Source organism: Chanos chanos, chromosome 1 (assembly GCF_902362185.1).
Source record: "Chanos chanos chromosome 1, fChaCha1.1, whole genome shotgun sequence".
Classification (NCBI taxonomy): Eukaryota; Metazoa; Chordata; class Actinopteri; order Gonorynchiformes; family Chanidae; genus Chanos; species Chanos chanos.
In genome coordinates this window covers 30,385,119-30,397,344 of record NC_044495.1, presented here as the reverse complement: position 1 = coordinate 30,397,344, position 12,226 = coordinate 30,385,119, and the positions used below count along the sequence as shown (strand labels likewise).

At 43.9% G+C, this 12,226-nt stretch overlaps 1 non-coding gene across 1 annotated transcript; it reads left to right on the top strand.

Moving 5' to 3' along the window:
* The first annotated feature begins 529 nt into the window (after positions 1-529).
* LOC115827030 (U1 spliceosomal RNA) lies at positions 530-690 on the top strand. The gene has a single exon (XR_004025805.1). It is a non-coding gene; the product is annotated as a U1 spliceosomal RNA (small nuclear RNA).
* The last annotated feature ends 11,536 nt before the right edge of the window (positions 691-12,226 follow it).

Sequence of the window (12,226 nt, the reverse complement as noted above, 5' to 3'; positions counted from 1 at the left end):
AGCGGGTAAAAACCCCCTGTGGAAACAGTTGCTCAGGGAGTTGGGAAAGCCAGATATCATTGAACTCAATGTGTAAAGAGAGAGAGAGAGACAGAGAGAAAATGAGCGTGTGTGTAAAACCAGACTGGGGGAATACCGCACCACTCCTTGGCCTTGAGGAAGATGTCTGTTCAGGGAGAGGGTATAAAGCCCATGTGTAATTGCCTTTGAACCTACCGTGCCGGTCTTTCTCTCTCACACATTGCTACTCACTTCCAATAAAATACATGCACGCAGGCACACTCACCTGAGTGCCGAAAAGGTTTATGGAGTTGTGAAAAAGTCATTTTAATCAAGATAAAAACATATTAGTTGATCATTAACCCAGAACAGTCAGTGATTCCCCATGTCTGCATGTCTGGTGAAGGCAATAACTTTAGTAGGATGTGTTTGTGTGACAGATCTTTTGTCCATTGTTTCTGCCATGGATAACAACACAGACACACACACACACACAAACCTTGTATGCTAGATTTTGTGGACAGACCAATGACTTCCATTTTGCCAAGCATAAAGAAAAAAAAGTTTGTTCACCTAGGGTGAGGCTTAACCATTGCACTTGGGCTAGGCTGACCTCTGTGAATTCCCCAAATGTGGGAATCATGAATGCATAATTTGGGGTAGTGGGGAACTGCCTTCGCACTCTCCCTTGATTTTTTGGGTGACTGTGGCCTAATGGTTAGAGAAGTGGGCTTGTGACTGGCAGGTTCCATCCCCAGGACCTGCAGGCTAAAAGTGGGACATCCATGGCTAAACTGCCCGTGGGCAAGACCCTTAACCACCAATTGCCCCCCAGGCGTAGTGTGTGTGTTGACTACCGGTGTATATAGGATGGGTTAAATGCAGAGGTTAAACTCTGTGTGTGTGTGTGCGCTCGCTGAGATTATTCTACCCCTGACCCTCACCAAATTACTTTTTCACAACTAATTTTTCCCAATTTAAAGAATAAATATACCAATAACAACGCTATAATAATAATAATAATAATAATAATAATACGGTTTATTTGTAGAGCGCTTTTCATGATACTCAAAGTCGCTTGACAAGCATAAAATAATCAGTAAAAGAACCATAATCATAAGAAAAATAATAAGAGAAAATAAGAAACAATAAAACAGGAAATAAGTGTCAGAGGCACTTGACTTAAAAGTGTAAAATCAGTGCAATAAAAGGGTATAAAACGCAGTGTTAATCATAGATTAAAAGCAGTTCGAAAGAGGTGGGTTTTGAGGAAGGATTTGAATAACGATAGTTCAGTGCAGTCTCGGATGTGTTGGGGGAGGGAGTTCCAGAGGGAGGGGGCAGTGATGGAGAAGGCTCTATCGCCCCAGGTCCGGTGCTTGGTCCTGCATGGTACTGACAGGAGTTTTGCATTAGAGGAACGGAGGCTTCGGGAAGGAGCGTGGAGATGGAGCAGGTCGGAGAGATAGGAGGGGGCCTGGTTATGGAGGGCTTTGAAGGTGAAAAGGAGAACTTTGAATTGGATCCGTTGAGGGACAGGAAGCCAGTGGAGTTTCTGAAGGACCGGGGTGATGTGATCACGGGAACGGGAGTGGGTGAGCAGGCGAGCAGCAGAGTTCTGGATGTATTGAAGTTTATTTAGGACTTTGGTTGATGAGCCATGAAGAATGCTATTGCAGTAGTCAATCCTGGATGTAATGAAGGCATGGATCAGAGTTTCTGCAGCAGAAAAGGAGAGTGATGAACGGAGACGTGCTACGTTCTTTAGGTGGAAGAAAGCAGTTCTGATGATGTGGTTAACATGGTGTTCAAAAGAGAGGTTGCTGTCAAAAATGACTCCGAGGTTGCGGATGTGTGGGGAGGGAGACAATGTGGAGTTATTGATGGTGAGGCAGACATTGTGAGCTTTTTTTGTGAGGGATTTGGGACCGATGATAATCATATCTGATTTTTCCCAGTTTAACATGAGGAAATTGGCTTGCATCCAGGATTTAACCTCAGTGATACAGTTGGTCAGGGTAGAGTAAGTAGCAGTGGTGATGGATTTGGTAGAAATGTAGAGCTGGACATCATCAGCATAGCAGTGGAAGTGGAGACTGTGCTGACGGATGATGTTGCCAAGGGGGGGCATGTAGAGGATGAATAGGAGAGGACCAAGCACTGAATGGGTTTTGATTTGGGAGGCGACAACACGTTCCAGTATTTTTGAGAGAAAGGGGAGGTTGGAGATGGGACGGAAATTGCACATGATGTCGGGGTTGAGTCCAGGTTTTTTGAGAATGGGGGTAACAGCAGCCAGTTTGAGTGTTTGGGGGACTGAACCAGAACTGAGGGAGGAGTTTATGATCAATGTGATGAGTGGGGAGAGAACGGGGAGACAGTCCTTGATGAAGTTGGGTGGGATGGGATCCAGAATGCAGTTGGAGCTTTTCATTCCCACCATGATGTTGGCCAGTTCCATTGGGGAAACGGAGGAGAACTGAGACAGGGGCTGAGTGGTGAATTGGAGAGACGCACTTTGGGAGCTGAGGAGGGCAGGGGAGGTGGTCAGATTATTGTAAGTGGTATCAATTTTGGTTTGGAAAAATGAAAGGAAAGAGTTACACTTATTGACAGTAAAGGTTTTGAGAGTGTTGTCAGTGGGCTTGAGAAGATTGCTTATTGTGGAGAAGAGAGCCTTGGGGTTGTTGGAGCCAGAGTGTATGAGGTCTGAGTAATAGGTGGACCGAGCCGTGGTGAGAGCTTCTTTGTATTGTTGGAGGTAGTCTGAATAAGCCTGAAGATGCACTGTGAGGCCAGTTTTCTTGTAGAGTCTCTCGAGTTGGCGCTTGTGGGTTTTCATTTGGTGGAGTTTAGGAGTGTACCAGGGAGCTGAGTGTGTGAATGAAACGGTTTTGGTTTTAACAGGAGCCATCTGATCAAGACAGGAGGAGAGTATGTCATTGTAATAATTAACGAGATCAGAGGGATTATCAGGCAGAGGGGCAGAGGAGGTGGACAGTTTACTAGCAAGAAGAGCAGATAGAGCCGAGGGAGAGACACATTTGAGGTTTCTGAAGGATATATTTCGTTTGTTTTTTGGAATGGGGATAGGGATGTCGATGTCCAAAATGACTGCCAGGTGGTCAGAGACATCAAGGTTGAGGCTAGAGAGGTGATGAATTGAGAGTGGAGCAGACCAAATCCAAAATGTGACCATGGCTGTGAGTGGGGAAGTTGATATGTTGTGTGAAGTTAAAGCATTGTAATAGTTCCAGGAATTCTGTAGCGAATTTACAGTCAGTGTCATCTATGTGGACATTAAAGTCACCCAGGAGGAGAATAGACGGTGAGATGGCGCATAACTGGGTCAGAAACTCAGAGAAGTCAGAGACAAAGGAGGCATTTGGCTTGGGGGGACGGTAAATAACGGCAGTATATTTTATATTTAAAGAAAAACACCTATGCAATGGTATAACTAGTGAGGACTATGATTTCAACCACAGTTTGTTAAGATATCGGCTGTAGATTAGTCTCCTTTTAGTCAGACATCCTCCTGAGTTAGCAAAAACAAGCTCTCACACACACACACACACACACACACACACTCACTGACAGTACATAGAAATAAAATGTCACATATAAATAAAAACAATTCTGTGCTTATTGCGTACACTGGAATACTCACACTCAGTCACACTCAGTCACACTGTGGATGTGCTTCTGGGTGTGTCTGTATGGGTCAGTGTGTGTTTTGTGAGTTTGTGAAAGCAGCTGGCTCTCTCTCTCTCTCTCTCTCTGTCTGTCTCTCTTTAGGCAGGCAGGTGCTGCTGTAGCTCTGGGCTGCCGCTGTTTCTACTTTACTATTTACAGAGGGATTTGGAGTCCAGTCATGGCAAATACAGGCATTACTCATTACAGCACACATGCGCTCTCTCTCTCTCTCTCTCTCTCTCTCTCTCTCTCTCTCTCTTTTCTTTCTATCTTTGTCTGTCCATCTAACGATCTATCTGTCTATCGATACAGATATAGATATAGATATAGATATAGATATAGATATAGATTTTTAAACTGGCATCGGTTTTGAGGTGCTGGATTGAAACAGGAATTACAGGAAACAGAATTCAGACTCACTCTCCCAACATTCTCTCTGTCATCTATATACTGTTATATCCCACTGTCTGTGTGTGTGTGTGTGTGTGTGTGTGTGTGTGTGTGTGTGTGTGCATGTGTGTGTGTCTGTTTAGGAGTGCAGCAGATCCACAGTGCTGAGAGCTGTGGAGAGGACCGGTCTAAAACCAATGTAGAGAAGAACATTGCGAGCACAACGGTATGTCCTTTTTTCTCAGGACTGCATCCCCTGAAACCACAAAACGTCCAGCAACTCTCCTGCACCCTCCCCAGTGAAACAACAGATTCTTCAAAATCCATCATACTCTTGCACACAAAAACTCTTTACACACAACTTTATGAAGACAGCTCTTTGAAGAGGGGTGTGTGTGTGTGTGTTGGGGGGAGGCTGCTGTGCAGCAGGTGTGTGTGGTTAATCAGTCACAGCAGCAGGAGGATCAGTCCCTGGGAAGAGAACAAGCTTACAGACACACAGCAGCATGAAGACGGCTAAGTCTACCATGGCTGGACTCTGGGCAGGCTAGTTTAGAGGACACTCACTGGGTGGGATTAGATGGGTCCAAGGTTAAGGGTCAAGGGGTATCAGTGAGTGGGTAGGGTGCAGTGCAATACATGCAGGTGCACAGGCACATTAGAGCTGACGTATCTCCATTTTGCAACAGAAAGAAAGAGAGGATTGGGAGAGAAGAAACGGGTCTCTTCTTAGTCTCTGCAGATTACTGTAGCACCACAATCCAGCCTCCTGGTGACTAACTTCCTTTACACTGTTGTGGTCGCGTGTGCACACACACACACGCACACACGCACACACGCGCACACACACATACCAGATTCTGGGGAACCTTGATTGACTTCCTTTATAGCAAAAGTAAGGAATAACAGCCTAACCCTAACCCTAACCCTGACCCTAACCATAAGCCTGGCCAAAAACACTTTCACTTTAAGTTCTACAAATAACAATATCTGGCCAAAACCACTTTCTCTTTTAGAATTTTCTACTCTTGAGGACTATGATTTAGACCCCATTTTAACAAGGTGTCACTAGTAGAATTGTGTACTTTCAGTAAAATGTCCTCCTAAATAAGCAAACACAAGCAAACGCACACAGACACACACACCCTCTCCATCTCTCTCTCTCTCCCTCTCTCACATACACACACACACACACAGATGGCATGGTTGGAGAGTGATCAGACAGGGACTAGTAAAACTGTTTGTCTATTGGAGAGTCCTGATTGGTTCTAATATGTTCATATATTTACACATATAGATTTGCTTCATAACAATGTGTTATATTTTGACAGTGTATCACATATGGTGTTATATATGGAAATGCATAATTAATGCATGCCTGCTTCTGTCTGTATGTGCGTTTATGTGTGTGTCCTAAGCCCATCTGTGCTAGACCTAGTTCCAGATCAACACATTCATGGTCACCTCAGTCTAGTGGTCTCTCTGATCTGGACTCCAGAGCCTCAGAGAACACTTGCAGAAACCAAGGTATCATGTCTTAACAATATCTAACATTTAGCACTGTATGGATCTATATAGCAATTAAACACCACTACAGTCCTTATATATCACAGTTAATGACCGTTACCACTAATGATCACATTTTTAGTAGTATGCAAATATTTAATTACAGCCTCCTTTGAAAAAATAATATTTTATGAGATGAATCCAGGTAACAGATAAAATGAGCAAAACGTTTGCAAAAAAATTTTTAAAAAAAAGGTCTGTGATAACCTATACAAGAACATGATCAGGGACTGAATATACATCCTTTCTTACCTCTCTCTAGCATTTTAGTGACTGAGGTAAAGTTAATTCTACCAACTGGCTGATACTTCCCATTCAGTTTGATGGCAGTGAGAGTCCACTAAGGCCAGAGGAGAGAGCCACTTCTGAGATGCAGTCTCTTTACTGTCAGTGGCTGTGTTTAGTGTTCCTCTGCCTCCAGTACACTTAATCCCCTTTAATCCCTCCTTGTGCCAGTGCTTGCGCTTGCCACTACATCTCCTATGTGGCTGTACTGTGTACTTAAATGAAGGGGGGAAAAAAAAGCTTTGAAGAGAAGAGAGAGTACAGTGGATGCACAAACACACTAACAACAACCAGCACTGAACGGAGCATGAAAGGTCACTCCCTCCCCCTTCTCTTGTCATTTTTCATCCTCTCTCCCTTTTTTTCTGTTCTTTTGGAGTTAATGTGGTGTGTTTGAATGTGATGGATAGTATCAGTCATTTTGCTGGGGAATGCTTAATGCCCCATGCTGCTAAATTTCAGGCAGCGAGCTCCATTAGAGAGCCGATGTTTCAGATCAGAGACACAGGATTAGGGTCCATGAGCGAGCGCTGCTCGCAGCAGGGAGAAAAATAGTTCAGACACAAAGACATCACCACGCTATTGCGCTTACACCTATCTGAATGTCAGTTAGCTTCTCTGGACACTTTTAAGAGTCCCACTATTTGTATGTGTGTATGTGTGTGTGTGTGCATTTATTCTGTGTTGTCTCTTCCAAACTGCAGACTGGGAGCAGCCTGGAGAAAATGACCCGCCCTGCCTGTCCCCTACAACCCCAAGCTCTCAACAAACAGGTCAGCGGAGTCTGTCTTTGTTTTTGGTTTTGTTTTTTTTTTCTTTAAAACCATATTTTACTATCCCTGTTTTGGCCAGAACAGACGCGTTATAGGAAACAGAGCGAGACAATAAGATAGAAAAACAGGGGTTAGTTTGTGGCCCGAAATGATGGCAAAGAAAGCATACTAAAAAAAAAAAAAAAAAAGACAAATGTCACAGGAGTAACCATGGAAACGGCGTTCGTGACCTCTCTGAGGCCAAAGGCATAGTCGTTCCCTGGGAGAGGGTCAGGGCTGGGTTTGGGGTGAGGTCACAATAGGGGCCAGCAGGGTCTGTGAGAGCAAGAGTGTTTGCCCTGGAGAAAGTGAAAGGGAGGGATGAAGGCTTTATGTGGAGAGGAGCAGAGATTATCACTGAGTGATGTCCCTATTCTGAAAATAAAGATATTACCACTGCTCAGTTCTGCTCTGCCAAATCTCTATCAGTCTAATTCTGTCTGCTGCCATAGCACATATTCAAAATGGATTCATTCACAAAGAAATATACATTTAAATTGCTTAGAAAAGTGTGTCATTGCAGAATAAGGAATAAGGCCACATTCTCTCTCCTTTCTTCTGTTAGAATAGGCAGACAGGAGGGCTGCACCCTTATTTGGGTTGTATCCTTCTTTTAAAGGAAAAATATGCAAAGCAGAATTAGATATAGTTTTTGAATTTACATGAGTAAGAAAATGATTTACGTAATGAAATGAATTTCTTTTACCCCTGGCCTTCAAGAGATCCAGGGGCCATCTTACACCTTCATTGTGCTAAGTCTGGCAATTCAAAGTTCATAGTATGGAACAAACATTGAGGTTAGAAACACAATATTTCACTCCGTGTATTATTGTTTTGCACAAGATATATTGTATACGAAGCAGTCCCATAAAATAACATCCAAAATTGATTCTGTCTCAACTGTTCCATACACAGTTCCATACACAGAGCTTCACTGCTTCACAAATCCTTTGTTTTTTTTTTATTTAAGCTTTTGAACCACCAGAATATGAACATAATTGACACAACTGACATCATTAACACAGTGCATCCAGAGATGAGAGTACTCGAACTGACATAGCACACCCATACGCACGCATGTACACACACACACATGCACACGCGCACACACACACACACACACACACACACACACACACACACACACACACACACACACATATAGGGGCACGTTCCCACAGTGGTCTATTCATTAGCCCACCCTCTTGCCTTGCCTGCTCATAACATATTCATAGGTGCTCTTATCCCAGCTTGTAATTGTGTGGTGACTGTTGCTGATTCTTCCTGAGTGTTTGCCGTTGTGCTTAGCATTAAACTGAAAACCAAAGATGTCAGTGTGGCAACACTGCCGTTAGTGTTGGCAAGGGTCAAAAAAAATGACTAATCTGGACTGACCAGGAGCGGATTGTTCCGGAAGGTTGGAGGATCTGCAGGGACAGATTAAGGGGCTTGAATAAGAGAGAGAGAGAGAGAGAGAGAGAGAGAGAGAGAGAATGAGAGAGAAAGAAAGAAAGAAAGAAAGAAAGAAAGAAAGAAAGAAAGAAAGAAAGAAAGAAAGAAAGAAAGAAAGAAAGAAAGAAAGAGAGAGAAACGAGCACAGATTAGCCATGTTCGGAGTAGGGATCACTTCCCCAGTGAGACCACACACTGACACGTAGGGCTCTGTGGCTATTGTCTCTGCTCCACTGTCACAGAGGCCTCCCAGACCTTTGTCTCCCAAATCCTCTCTCATTTAAGCAGCATTTAAACCCCAAACACCAGCCCTGCGTGTGATTGGCACTTGTCAGGGCTGATAGAGGGATGCCGTGTTGGGAAACGGCCCTGGAAAGATGAATCCAGTGAGGACAATTAGGGCCTATGAATAATAATTGAGCTAGGATTTCCCTTTTTTTCGCTTTCTTCATTCTTTCTTTGCTGAGAGCAGAGAGCAGAGAGCAGGCTCTGGGTGGCATGGCTGAAAGGCCGCTGCTCGTTGATTGTTTCACAGAGTCTCATCCTTTTCTTGCGTGCACAAAGAAACAGATACAAGCTGCATCTTCTAGCCATCAGCTGGGGCTTTCAGCACAGAGGGTGTGTGTGTGTGTGTGTGTGTGTGTGTGTGTGTGTGTTTTGTCCTCCTGGGCTTGTGAGATCGGGGATGGGATACATGAGGGATTTGACTTGGCCACTCTCAGCCAAATCCAGCTATCGGTTATTCTCAGATGGTGCTGTTGTTATGGTAACATTGTGTGTGTGTGTGTGTGTGTGTGTGTGTGTGTGTGTGTGTGTGTGGGCGTGTATGTGTGTGTGTGTGTGTGTGTGTGTGTGTGTGTATTTAAGATGGTTTCTAAGCAGGTCAGTGCCTTGTTTCAAGCTTTGACTGCCCAGTAATTATTGCTCTGCATTCAAGGATTAGGCTGTGCCAGAACAGGGGGTTTAGCAGGACAATATTCAACATCCTGAATCTAACTAATTATTCAGTGAAACAGTTTTCACAGTGCCCTCTTAGGGCGGTTAAGTCTGACAGTGCCACACCTAGATCATCTTTACTTTGGAAATATATGCTCACTATGCAAAATACATGCCTTTCATTTCACCTCCTCTCATTTCTTGTATTTCAGGTTATCAAAGAAGGGTATTGACCTGTCATCACAATCAATATATGTAACTGTTAAGTCTCATTGTTGCCAGTTCCACAGAACTGTAACCACCTTCACTGGTGTCCCATTGTGCACATCACATATAATCATGCAGTTAACTTGCAAATGACACAGTACTGACTCAACCCTGAATCTGTCTGAGCGCAATCCAAACAACTCATTTGGATTTTGCAAGTCCTACACAAACACATTCTGTATGTCCATCATTCTCTGACACGCATCATTTGACATTCAGTGAACCTCTGAGGAGAGCAGAGTGTAGTTTTGGACTAGTGAACTGTAACTGACAGAAAGAAATATAGTTACTAGCTGAGGACAGAATGACATTTGACCTCAGCAGCTGAGACCCATTGAGCAAGCAGGGGATACAGGGATAGGGACAGAGGTTCAGTGGTACTAAAATGCGTGTTGATGTCGGTGTTTGTGCGTGTAGGCCTGAGCAAAGGCACATGGGTTTCACTCATTAGGACTAGTGCTGAAGACGTGGATTAATGGCCCCAGCGTGCAGAATCATTTACAGGTGATGAAGGAGAGGTTGAGGGGCCACTGTTGAGGCTTGTTAAGTCTTATCCCTTGTCTAGCTGTTGCATTTTCTCCTGCTGTAGCATCTCCTATGCCTTGGACTTATGAAGGGGAATAACAAGGGACACTTTCACCTGGGCCTTCAAAATGAGTTTCGGCTCCTCCCTCACAATTAGTAATTAGTTGTAACTACTGTCCATCAGTTTTGAAAACATATAATAGGCTTACCCTGAAAAAGACAGCCCTAATCTTCACAAGAAAAGTGCCAGACACTCAGTAATCAGCAGTTGGCTGTGAGGCACAGCCTCTCCCCCTGTTAAAAAAAAATATTGATGTTGAACATGTAGCATCATGTTGAAACCACAAAATAATTTTCCTTAATCTGTCATTGAGAAGACATGCTTACAGAACCACTTAAACTGAATGTCTCAAAGGCAAATCCATGTACAATTACATGACAGAGGACAGTGCCGTAGTTCTAAACAGGTCATAATCCTCAGACCAAAGAAACCTCACCGGCTTAACTCAGAATCTTGGGCAGAGTACAGTCTGAGTATGGTTCAGGTAGTAAGGTTCATGATAGATGCAACTGTATAATGCAAAGCCTTACCTCTTTGGCTGTGTGTGTGGGTGTGTGTGTGTGTGTGCGTGCTTGCGTGCGTGTTTGTGTGTGTGTGTGTGTGTGTGTGTGTGTTTCAGAGGCTGGGGAAGAGCAAACTGACCCCCTAGAGGGGAGGAGTGACAGGGGGAAAGTGAGCAGAGGAGCTCATACTGAACAGCCCAGGATGAGACCTGGCCACCTCGAAGACAAAAGAAAGAGGAGGAGAAGGAGAGACAGAGAGAGGGAAGAGAGGAGTGAAGAGAGAAAAAATAGCAAAGCTCTACACATTTACTCCAAGTTACAGGAGAGTGGAACTCTTCAGCCAGTGGCCTTTCAGCCGACCGGCTGCTCCAGGTTCCAGGACTGTGAGTGCAACACCCCGGGCGGTCTATTCAACACAACATTACACTCCTTTTTTTAAAAAAAAAAACAGATGGTAACTTCTTCATTCATAAACCTGAAAATGAAATACAATTTTAAAAAAAATCTGTAAACCTTTTCAGTAAAAGCTAACCAATAAAAGCTTTGGAATGATTTGAGCAACATCAGGTGATAAGAATGAGTATTTCGTATAAGTATTTACAGAGCATATTTACAATATAGAGCAATTTATAATATATTACAGAAACATAGATAGGACATCTGAAAACAATTTAACAATTAGTCACCGTGTTCAAAATTTCAGTCTTGCATTCATGAGTCCCTCCTATAATCAGTTTTGAGTTACGGTCTCTTGCAATCCATTTTCTAGTCCTACACCGCACAAAACCGCAGGTATTACATCTGGTTGTCTTTGTACCTCTTCCTCAGAGGCTTGTGTATGAAGGTACACACAGTGACAGCTCAGGTCTGGTTAGGTTCCTCTTCAGCAACAGAGCACTACTCTCTTTTGAGTTTGCACTTGATGTTTTAATTAACTGTTCTCTGAGTGGAGGGGGGGGGGGGGGGGGGGGGTTGGACTGTTTTTTTGCTGAGTGACTGCACTCTGGCTGGGCGAGATGTTTACTGAAGGTCAAGGTGAAGGGCTGGAGCCCCCCCACTGGGGTCACTGGAGTCACAGAGGTTAGGGGCTCTCAAGTGAACATATGAATGGCTGTGATTGGACAGGTCTGCACAGAGCCGTAATCAACGGATGAAGAGTGATGCAGCTGTCTTAGACACACATACACACACACACAGCAAGGGAGGGTGTTAGTTCTTTTAAGTGTGTGTATGAGAGAGAGAGAGAGAGAGAGAGAGAGAGAGAGAGAGAGAGAGAGAGAGAGAGAGAGAGAGAGAGAGAGAGGTAAGCATGCAAGCTACTCATCCCATTAAAAGTGTGAGTAACATTCTTTGCTTCTTTGCTAATTATGTCAGGCAGTGCTCATTCCTATTCCTCTAAAGAATCATTCCCCCTGCTCATGCAAATCTGCCCCCCCACCTCTCTCTCTCTCTCTCTCTCTCTCTCTCCAACTCTTTCTTTCTTTTTCTGATGCACAAAACACCCAGTTTCTTGCACAGATGAGACCACTGAAATGAACTCTCTCTCCTCTCAGACCATTGTCAGTCATCAGTGAAGAGTAATCTCCAGTCCAGACGTTTCTCTCCTCATTGGAGGAGAGAATTTTCTGTTATGGCCCATTTTTATCTTTTCCACTGGACTTGTGTTCAGAACATAAAGTCCTCATTCAGATACCAATGCTTTGACTGTGTGTGTGTGTGTGTGTGTGTGCGCGCGC